Here is a 10,652-nt window from a genome sequence, read left to right on the forward strand (position 1 = left end):
AAAAAAAAAGAATCAAAGAAACCAAACCCAACATGTCTTTAAATCTTACATGTCATTTAAAAAAATGCACAAATATCTTTCATTTCTTTTTTGCAGAGGGGTAGCAGAATCAATTTGCCATGGTTATGCCTCCTGCCAATTGTTTAGAATTTCCAGGATTTAATCTTTCATCCATGTGTGTATCCACTATTTACCTTTGAATGAGATAATGCATAATGCATTGGGCTTTATGGAAACAAACCATGAAAAACCACTTTTTTTGAAGAAGAGAAAATTGCACTCTCCCCCTATGGCCTAGAAAAATTAGTGCCGATGTTACAACAACAGTGAAGGCACAGGAATGGACAGGTTAACTTTGTGTGAGCTCAGAAGATGTCAAATGTAAGGGCATGCACATACAATGCAGTGCGCCTGGATCCTCCCTCTACTTGAGGATTAATGCTGGCAATGTAGCATCAGTGCTGTAACACGAGCACACGTGGAATGTTCACCATCTTCTACCCTTGGATGGGGCTTGATCTTTGCTAGTGCTTAGCAATCTCAGGGAGGCTTAGAAATTGTACAGCAATACAGTCAGTGTGTAGAAGGAAAGTGCAGAAGGCTGTAAATGCTTAGCACCTGCTATCAGTAAAAGGTCCAAGGGCCCTGTTGGGTAATGGGAGATCATGAAATGGAGGATTTTTTTGAACGATAAGTAGCACCTGATCACTCGATGGGTGTTCTTCTATGTGATTATCCATGGTTTGAATGCTGCTTTGTGCTGTACCTAGAGCTGAGAATTAAATAACTGAAATGCATGCTGGATTTTTTTTCTTTGTGAAGAAGAGGTAGCAGTAGCTTTGATGTAAATCAGGCACGATGCTATCTCATGCTCTAGGTGCTGGGTCTGTTTGCAACCGTTAGTAGAGAGAAAGCAATGCTTTGACATGCCTCTCCCTCTCTCTGCTTCACACGTATAGACGTACATCTAGGGAGCCTCAAAGAGTCAAAATCAGCAGAGGTCTTTTAAGAGGTTTTCCTGTCTAAGGAGAGGTGGGTGTAAGCAGTAGATGGCCTTTTATGGGGAATTTTGTCTCAGCTTTCTTCTCATGCTTAGACTTGGCTTTTTTTTTTTCCTACTGTCAGGTGTTTCTTCCCAACAGCTCTCACTGGTCAGAGCTGGCTCCTCCTGAAGCACACCCACAGTGGAACAGCTCACTTCTGGCCTATCTGATGGTATCTGGTTAACTGTGACAGAGGCATAAATGAAAAGCAAAGAGGTCAAGGGCATGGAATTCAGTGCACAGATTGGATTGAACTCCAACATGCTATGCTGCACCAGGAGATGGAAAAATTGGCCATGGCTTGCTAAACTAGTTCTCCTCCTCTTAGTCTGTGGTTAATCCACTGTCCTTTCTTTATAGAGATGCCATAGGGGCAGAGATAGCACCAGGAAGCTTAAAAATTTGCTTCAGTCCCTCATTGCCCTATTTAGAAAAGAAAGCTGTAATGTGAGGAACACTGCGCACCTAAAGAGGGCTCCCTTACAGTTGTCCCTGTGGGATAAAAGACCATGTTGTGCTACATTCTGCTGGAAAGGCTCTTCCTTTATTTTTGAAAACTAAACCTCTGTGTCTTCTCTTCTAGGTACAAACGAGGGGGAATTGTTACAGTCACTGTGGGAACATAAATGGAGAACCAGCCTAAGAGTGAAGAGACTGAGGACAACAGAATGAATTGATCACACTGTACCATGAAGCAGATGGTCCCGATGAGGTGCATCTTTCACTGAGAAATCATTCAGCAGTACATGAATGCGCTGTTTGATGCCACCTCATCATTCAAAATCAATAATTTGTCTTTCAAAACAGCTTTTTATGTAAGGAAAGGCCAGATGTGAGTTTTATCCAAGACAGGAAACTCATCCTGAACTTCTCCTCCTCGCAGAATTGTAGCAGATAGCTGGTTCTCTTCTAATCCATCTGACTGGGGAAGAGATGGGAACACTAAGCTGGATCTGGGCTGCATGCAGAGAAGCTCCTGTATCTGCATGCTGCCCTTCTGATTCCACAGGGGATCTATGCAGGGCCCACAAGCTTGCCTTGACTTGGGCTTGAGAAAGCTGAGTGTATTAGTCTCAAATAAAGGAGAGTAATTTCTACAGGGAGAGCAATCAGTGAGAGAGTGCTAAAGGGAAATATGGATCTCTGATTCTGGCAGGAGATGAGAGTAACCTCCTAGAAAGGTCTCCCTGCAGAAGGCAGTTTTAAAAATGACCTTGAAGAAAGATACAGCAATTTAATTTGACTCTGATGAGGGTTTTTGCAGAGCCTCTTGCAATTTTATGCATGTTGGCTGGACAGCCCTGCCCTGACAAATGCCCTAGACTGTGCAGAGAGCTTCTGACTCTTCCATTGGACTTGAGAAGGATTTAAAAAAGGATATGCCTCTTGAAAGACAGGATAAATTGTGGCCCATGGAGAGGAAGGTTGGCAAGGCATCCCTATTATGCTTGTAAAGGCAGCTGTAGGCCCTGATAGAACAGGGATTGGTTGAATGAGTGGAAGAATGATTTTGGTGAGTGGAAGAAAATTTTGTGGAGAAATCTTCACAATGCTGGGCAGAGGATTAGCAGCTGGAGTGCTTTCGTGCCCAACACAGGTCTAGAGAGGGTCTTCAGAGGACCAAGTTCAGCCAATTGCAGACATTCATCATTTTCCCTTAATCATCTTGTCACGGTAACCAAGTAGCTTTGTCTAGCCCTTCTTCTGCCAGGCGCACTGCTAAACATCATGTTTGAGAACACTCTGTTTAATGCTAAGTGTTTTTTTTTCCCATCTCTGCATGAAAATAAATGAATCGGCTCTCTGAGAGAGGGCTTGGGAGTATCTGCTTCACAACACTACATGCATCTTTCTGAAACAGAGGAAAGGTGGAATACAGTGGTGTTCAGAACTCACAGACAGCCATAAACCAAAGAGACCAGCTTAGATGCAGGCTTAGCTAGGAGAGTACTTTCTACTCTCCTCTTTTTCCCTTTCTATATGCACTGGCTACATTGCTGGTAGCCAACATCCGCCCTACAAATGGACAACAGTGTCTCAGTGCAGCTTTCCTATTTACTTACTCATTCTTCCCTTGCTGCTAGGGAGTGGGAACACATATCCCAGGGGTTGGAGTCTGGGGCAAGTAGGAAATAAGACTGTTCTTGTAGTCTTGGAAAGAGAATGTTAGGGTAGAACCCCTCCATCCTACTGTCACCTTGCACAACTAGACAACAACTGTGATGTCTGGTCTCAGTCAAGAATGATTAATGAACGATATGTGTTTGTCCCTAGCAGATGCTTGTAGTAAGTGTGTTGGCTAATGTTTGGAGCGAAATAGAATACAGCACGTAACAGGCAGAGGCACTTGCACTGAAGATGAGTCACACTGCATGACTTTTTTTTTTTTTTTTTCTAGGGGAAGGAGGATTTGACCCTCACTAAGTGAAGGAGTTGCTGATTTAGTCAAGACAAGAACAGGATGCGATGCTTTGGTCTAGAGCATTGACATTTGCATCTCTGAGTGAGAGTGCTTGTTTTCATTGGAGGAACAGCAAGACTGCCTTTTGAAACATTTAAGGTAATTAAGCTTTTGGAGAAGAAGTGAATGCATTTTGATGGAAAGCTTTGAGTCTCTCTGGACCTACCAGAATGGCTACAGAAAGACTGAAGCCTTTCCATGTGTGCATCTTTTTAAACTGTGTGGTCTGCTTCGGGAGTTGCATATTAATATTTACATTTGTATTTTATTTTCACCTGATGTAAGAGTGATTTCAAGGTAAATGGCTAAGAGCAAAACGTTGTTGATCTAAAATTAAGAGACCGTGTCCTTCTAAAGCAGGCTAGCTCAGGCTGAGAGTAAGTATCAGAAGGGTCTGGAGAGGATGATGTCTTTTCCACTGACTAGCATTGGCTAGGGGACCACTCTGACATACAGCAAATAAGAAAAAGGCACTCTTGAATGCTGAATTCTCATAAGAATTTTGCACAAGACAGCAAAAAGCAAGCTTTTGCCCGAGAAGTATACCCTTTCTCTCTCTCCTCTGAAGCCCCTTGGGACTGCAGTATGGATTGCTGGTGGCTAGTACTTTGCATATGGACTAAACTGTGTTAGGCAAAGGAATGAGAATAGTGTCAGAGTTGTGTGGAAGAATCCTTATGTCTCCAGACATAAGCTCAACCCATATCTATTCATGGATTTAGAAGCACTGTAGAAAAGTGTTACTCAGGCAGAGTCTAAACGCAGTAAAAGCTAATAGTCAGTAGGACACAATGGAGGATTTGATTCTTTAATAATGTCAAGACAAATATGTTTTCTTCCTCCAAGGAAAATAAAACAAATGCTCTCTTTTCATAAGGGATGTGACAATCCTAAGCAATTGTGCAACTCTATGCAATACATGCTCCAAACTGAGGTCCACGTGCTTCCATGTTTCTGCTTCTGAACTTCCATATGATACAGAAGCTTACAGATAGATGTTATTCATTTAAGACTGGGCAGGATCTATGCCCCTACCTGGAGATCTTTCTTGCTGTAACCCTGTTGTGGTGAACTGGTGAACTACTCCTGGAAACTGATGCCATTGCAGACTAAAGCAGCGAATACTGGGACATCTGTGGGCAGACACAGAAAAACTGCTCACATGGGTGGCCAGTTAAGTCACTTCTTTGCTAATGTAGATAGGCCAAAGCTCATTTGGACCATACCTATTCTGCATAACTTCACAAAATTTGCTTTTATTTGAATCCCGGGTTATCAAGTTGCATTAATCTCAATGAAAGCAGGAATCCTAAGGAGAAGCTACAGGTACAGGGCTGTTCTAAAAGCTGAGGCACACTATCCTGCCTGTGCCCCCATCTGGTTGACAAAGAATTTAAAACAATATCGGGTGCTCAGTTCAGACCCATCTGGCCTTGGGCAACAAGTAGTACTGACGGCACCCAGTCCCCATCAGGGGAGCAACTCTACAGCAGTACTCACAGGAGTTACAGCCCTGCTACCTGGGGTCAGCAGTATTGTTTGCAAGGTGTCCCGAGTGTGCGTGTTGCTTTTGGATAAAATGCAACTGGGACTGTGATTCACCAGCTGCCTGTAACACAACTGGATATGTCATAGAATCATAGAATGATTAAGGTTGGAAAAGATCATCTAGTCCAACCCATCAACATCATGTCTTTATCTGGAAGCCTCTATCAGCCAAACTGTCTTTCCTCACCTCTTGCAAGGGCTGGCCTCCTCTTCTGTGCAGGCCCTGACACAGCTGAGGAAGCTGCTTTCAAGACTGCAGCACCGCAGTATTGTCCTTCTGCCCCAAATCTATAGCGCAGATCTCAGGTCTGGCTTGAGCAGGCAAGAGGAAAAATGCCTTATAATTTCCCTAATGATCTGAAGCTAAACACAACCTCTTTGACAAAGATGCTAATGTAAATGGGGCTTTAACTTCTATTTGAAATGGTTTGCAAAACTGCCTTGTACAAACCGGCTTCAAAGAACAGTTGAGCCCAGCCTCTGGTAGCCGAATGAAACTGCTATTGCCTCTCAGATTAAAAAAAAAGTGTTTGTAGGCAAAGTTTTTTTTTTTTTTAAATTGAAAACAGTTTCTGAGGCCAACACAGACAGATCCCCCCAGGGTTGAAATCAGCTCTATGTTTCTTGAAACAGAGCGAAAATAAGATGGGTGTTCCAGCTGACTAAAGTTTTCAGATTTTAATTAACTGGCAATGAGCCATAGAAGACACGAGGTGATGCACCGTGCTGGGCCAGCTCGGTGTGGGGAAGCCTGGCTGTGCCTGCGCAGTGCCCGTATCTGCTAGTAACTCCTGCCTCTGGGGACTCCACAGGCTGCTGGGCACCCCCCTGCTGTGAACAACTCATGGGCCTCATTCAGGACAGCTGAAGCTGGGCTGAGGTCTTTCACTCCTCGGTCTGTGATCCCAGGCTTTGCAGCAGCAGAAGGCAAGGCACTTTGCCTTCTTATGGCAGGCAGTAGCTGGTAGACGTGCTGAATCTTCACGCCTGCTGTAAAGTGGTGTGCGAGAGGACTTACACCTCAGTGCTACCTGCCTTAATAGCATCTTTTAGTTCCGTGACCTTCCCTCTGCCCTAGCGCTCCTTTGTCCCTTTTTAAGGACAAAAGAAGAAAAAGAAGGCAGCTTGCATTCTGATGCTGGGTCAGTGGATGCAGGATGATTCAAATTCAGCACCTTCCTCCTAGCTACGTAGTACCCAAGGGACAGTATCTTACTCTGCTCCTTTCTATCACTCTATGCACTTGTAGGGGCTTATGGTATTACTGCAAAACACTCCGGACATGCACAGCATGAAGAAACAAGTTGGAAGGTACATTTAGATGCAGCAGACTCAAATCAGGTAAACTCGCAGGATTCACGTGGCCTCTGACACCAGGTGATTGCAAATGGTAATAAACACAATCCAAATTTAGGTTTGCACACGCTTTCCTAGGAAGGGGTTGGAAAATAACTGTGTTGTAACAGACTAAGTGGTTAGAGAACTTTGTTAATTCAGACATAAACCTGTTAGCATAAAATATTGCCAGAGGTCTGAAATGGCCTCAGACAGTTTACATTTTTCATCACTGCTAGAGACAACTAACCCTTTCTCTCCCTAAGGATAATATTGCTTCTCCACAAGGCAGCCCAAAAGCCAGTCTCTTTGTACACAAGAGAAATGCCTCTAATCTAGACTTTATTAGACCGATCATTATATAATGGCTTTAGAAACTCTGGACAAAACAGAGTAGTGGGTTCAGCCGACGGTAATGTCAGACTGCTGTCAATAATCCCTAGCAGATGCAAACGTGTGACCCTTTTTCCCATAATTGTTGAATATTTATTTTTATCTTATAATGTTAATAAGGTTTATTGTGCTGCAGAGAGAGCTGATATCACATGACCTTCATCTTCCTGACTCACAACAAAACCAGAAACATTACACTGCCTGTCACGTCCTGTTGTTTAATGATAATGTGTAGGTTAGTTGCTTTTCTTCTCCACACAATATTATTTATTCCTTTCGGACTGCCTTCCCTTATTTGGAGTTGCCATCGTGCTAAGCAAAAAAAGCGTAACTGAAATAAGAGATTCTGAAGCATCTTTTCAGCATGAGCAGTGGAAACAACAGAAAAATAGAAACAGTTTTTAGACAGCACTCGATCAGTTTATAAATGGCATTAAAAGACGTGATTGCCGAGAAGAGCAAGGACTGGATTTGAAGAAGCAGGAGACACTGAGCAATTCAGCCTTCCTAAATAAGACCTAGATAAAAGCCTGAGTAACCCCAGTCTCAGAAAACAAAAACAGACTATGTGAAGGACGTGGGAGGTAAAACACAGTCTTCATTTTCCTTGGAACAAAATTAGCTCTCCTCATGTCAATTGGAGATGGCGAGAGCCCAAAATAAAGGTTTGCATCTGGCCCTTTATTTGCGTTGTGCTGAGCTGGGATCCCCAGTGCAGAGAGCTCCTTTTGGATCAGCTACGCTGGTATTGCCTGGCACATAAGAACCACGTGGACAGAGATAGAAAAATGCAATAGCATGGAGAACCAGACTGTAGCTTAGGCTGCATCTTTTCAAAGTGCTGCAAGGAAAGGTGAGGTTGGTTCGTGGGTGGGTTAACGGGATCTTCATTTCACACACCTGGGAATGAATGGCTGCAGTTCCCTAAGCATTGAGTACCATTGCTGCATCTGGGAACTGCATCCCAGGAGGAGGAGCCTCAGCAGGGGGAGAAGCAAAGTGTGCTTCAGGCCCAGAACCTCCTGCCAGTCCCTGGACAGAGCAACCGCTGTGTCACACCATTTGATTCTTGTTCAGCTTAAGCAGGGGTGTGCAAAACTTCATCAGTGCAACTCAGAAAAGCAAGCCCAATGTGGGGATACAAAGAAGCATGGGAACAGCTGGGAAGTTGAACCCCTTGGGCTGGAAATCATCCTGCTGGAATGAATGGGACTGGTGGCAGAGGAGGTTCTCCACTTTCTGTGGGCAGGCACTCTGGCTTTGCACCAAGAGTTTGGGAAGCCCAGGAGATGTAGCATGTTGTCTGTGCCAGAGTTTTCCAGCTGCATCTTTCTGAGTGCAAACTTTATACGCTCTCAAAACAGCGAGGATAAGTCATTCTTGGTTTCGTTACACGCTTTAAATGGAGTGAGAGCCCTCAGCAATTCTAAAACATTCCCTTTACAGGTTCATTAATGAGACCTATGGGAATTGGATTGGGTTCTTCTTCACTGTTATTTGGACTGTGAGAAAAAAAAATGCAGAAAGGCAAAGCTGTTTTCAAGCCAGGACTTTTTTCCTATCTCAAAACTGAAATGTTTATCAGGCTTGTGCTGCTAAGTCCCAATATTTGGGGTATTTCTTAGAGTTGTGAGGAGACTTTTGGTTTTTTTTGTGTGTGTGTGTGTGCATCTGTGGTTAATTTTACTTACATCTCTGTGATCAGTTGTTTACACTGCTTTTTTAAACGTTATTCTACAACTGAAAATTATATCTCATGCTATAAAAAAAAGTTTTAGTCCATGTGGTAGTGAAACAATGTCGTACTTTTATTTTAGTCATAGTGTTTTCTAAGAGTTAGTGAAATGAATGCTAGGGTGCACTTGTGAATTTGGCAGTGCATCCCAATTGCACTGACATGAAAACCAAGCCTCTCTCCCCAGTGGTTTTGCACCAATGTATTTTCACTTGGGATCATTTTTGTTAGTACAATAAAAGCTCCACTGTCCCAAGCCTGATGCAGTTATATCAGTGATGAAAATGCTGTATCTGGGTCTGGCTGTCCCCCAAATCCTGATATCCAGTTTTCCTCCACTGCCTCTGAACTAGCACAAGCCAGGTCTTGGTTTTCAGCCTGTTACATTGATACTGAGGTAGCTAATGCATGACAGATGTCATGATGAAATCATAGATCCAGTGAGGTCACTGGCAAAGCTCCCATTCATGTAAAGAGTCACAAGGCTTTGTGCAGCACAATTTCAGCTCCATGTGCATTACCCAAAACACAGGTCACCCCCAGTTGCAAGATGGCTGCTTTTCCCAACACGGTGATCAAAAAGCAGCAGTGTTCACAGTGTTTGTAACCAGCAATTCACCGGCATCCTTGGGCATTTTCACATAGTGGGCAAATCCAACAGGGCAATTGCCTCCGAAACCCTTCTGCCAATAGTCATTGGACAGCAATGCTCTGTTGCTATCCAGGAACACTACCACCTTTTGGCTTACTCCTGGCCGGCTGCCAGATACCTGGGGACTGACAACCTAGAAACATTGATCCTGCTATTTGGGGTTTCACCAGCAGTGCAGGCTCAGGGTTCAGCACACAGTTCTGGGAACCATGGGGAAATAAGGCTACAGTTCTGCTCCTGAGCTGGGAGATAGGCCTCCGGGCGAGATGCATTTCTGTGCTTCAGAGCTGCATGTGCTCCCATGCTGTGCGTGTGGTTATGCAAACAAAAGTAGCTTGTGCCGTAGAGCTGCAGTCCCTGTTCTGTGTCATGTGCAGGCATAGGGAAAGCTGCTTCGTGTCTCCCTTAGAGAAACAGTACAAGCAACACCAGCTTGGATTTTTGGTGGCCCTCCATGAAGCAGTTTGTGAACCGTTAGTGGCATACTTGCTGCTATCTGGGAATCAATGGGAGGCAGTGATTCCCATGGGAAGTGGTGAGAAACAGCATCATGTGCCCTGGCTAGACTCTGTGATGCAGCGGTGCTTTAGATACCCAGGTTATTTACAGCTAGGCAGGATATTTCTGTCATACACTGTGGTGAAGGAAAACCAAAAACTACTGGCTATCTAGACACTATTCATCCATAAGGATAACTTATTTTATAATCAAAATGAACCATTCAGCGTTATGGACTGCAGTGGAAAAGATTAGGCCTTCAACATAAGTCAGAAGCAAAAGCTTAGTGCTGCCCCCCCCACCTTCACTGCAGTTCCTGTTCCTTGCCTCCATCCATTCATGCAAGAGGAACTTCAGCAGAGGAAAGTGATGCCTGAGCCCCCAGTCCCAGAAAACTCTGTAAGGCTGAGAATACTGGCTAAAGAGTAAAACGGATATGTCACCAAGGCAGTGTGGGATGGATTAATGAGATAGATGCAAACCACAAATGTGTTGTTCTGTACAGTCAAACTTAAAGACTTACATTCAGAAACAGAATATAGGCTGTAATCCTACCTGGAATCCTAGACTTCCTATCTAGAAAGACCCTATAAAAGATCAGTGTGTCTAACAGTTCAGGAAGGTTGTGGCTGGGGTGAGGAGGAACCCAAGAAAGTCTACAGAACAAAATGACTGAGTATTGGAGAATGTGGCGTGTAGTGACAGACTGGTGGAGACACTCCATCTGTTTAGCTTAACGAAGACAAAGTTGAGAGAGAGGATGACTTGATCGCAGTCTCTGAGTACTGACATAGCGAGCAGAAATGTGATAATAGAAGGCTTTTCAGTTAAGCTGATGCAACTGTAATATGATCCAACTGGAAGCTGGAAGCCAGACAAAATTTTGACTATAAATAAGGTGCAGATGTTTAACAGTGAGGGTAATTAACCAGTGGAACTAATTATCAAGAACTGTGGGGACAAACACCGACTTTAAATCAGGATTAG

At 43.9% G+C, this 10,652-nt stretch overlaps 1 long non-coding RNA gene across 3 annotated transcripts in view; it reads left to right on the forward strand.

Moving 5' to 3' along the window:
* Window positions 1–10,652, forward strand: part of LOC104914651 — a 25,708-nt gene that overhangs the window by 5,607 nt on the left and 9,449 nt on the right. For 2 of the 3 annotated variants that reach the window (XR_004162099.1, XR_004162097.1), the window contains 3 exons: window positions 1,627–1,755; window positions 3,442–3,603; window positions 6,302–10,646. This is a non-coding gene — a long non-coding RNA (uncharacterized LOC104914651). Of the gene's footprint in view, window positions 1–1,626; window positions 1,756–3,441; window positions 3,604–6,301; window positions 10,647–10,652 lie in introns of those variants that run through there. The other variant, XR_004162098.1, reaches the window with a different exon arrangement.

This window comes from Meleagris gallopavo, chromosome 1 (assembly GCF_000146605.3).
Source record: "Meleagris gallopavo isolate NT-WF06-2002-E0010 breed Aviagen turkey brand Nicholas breeding stock chromosome 1, Turkey_5.1, whole genome shotgun sequence".
Lineage (NCBI taxonomy): Eukaryota > Metazoa > Chordata > Aves > Galliformes > Phasianidae > Meleagris > Meleagris gallopavo.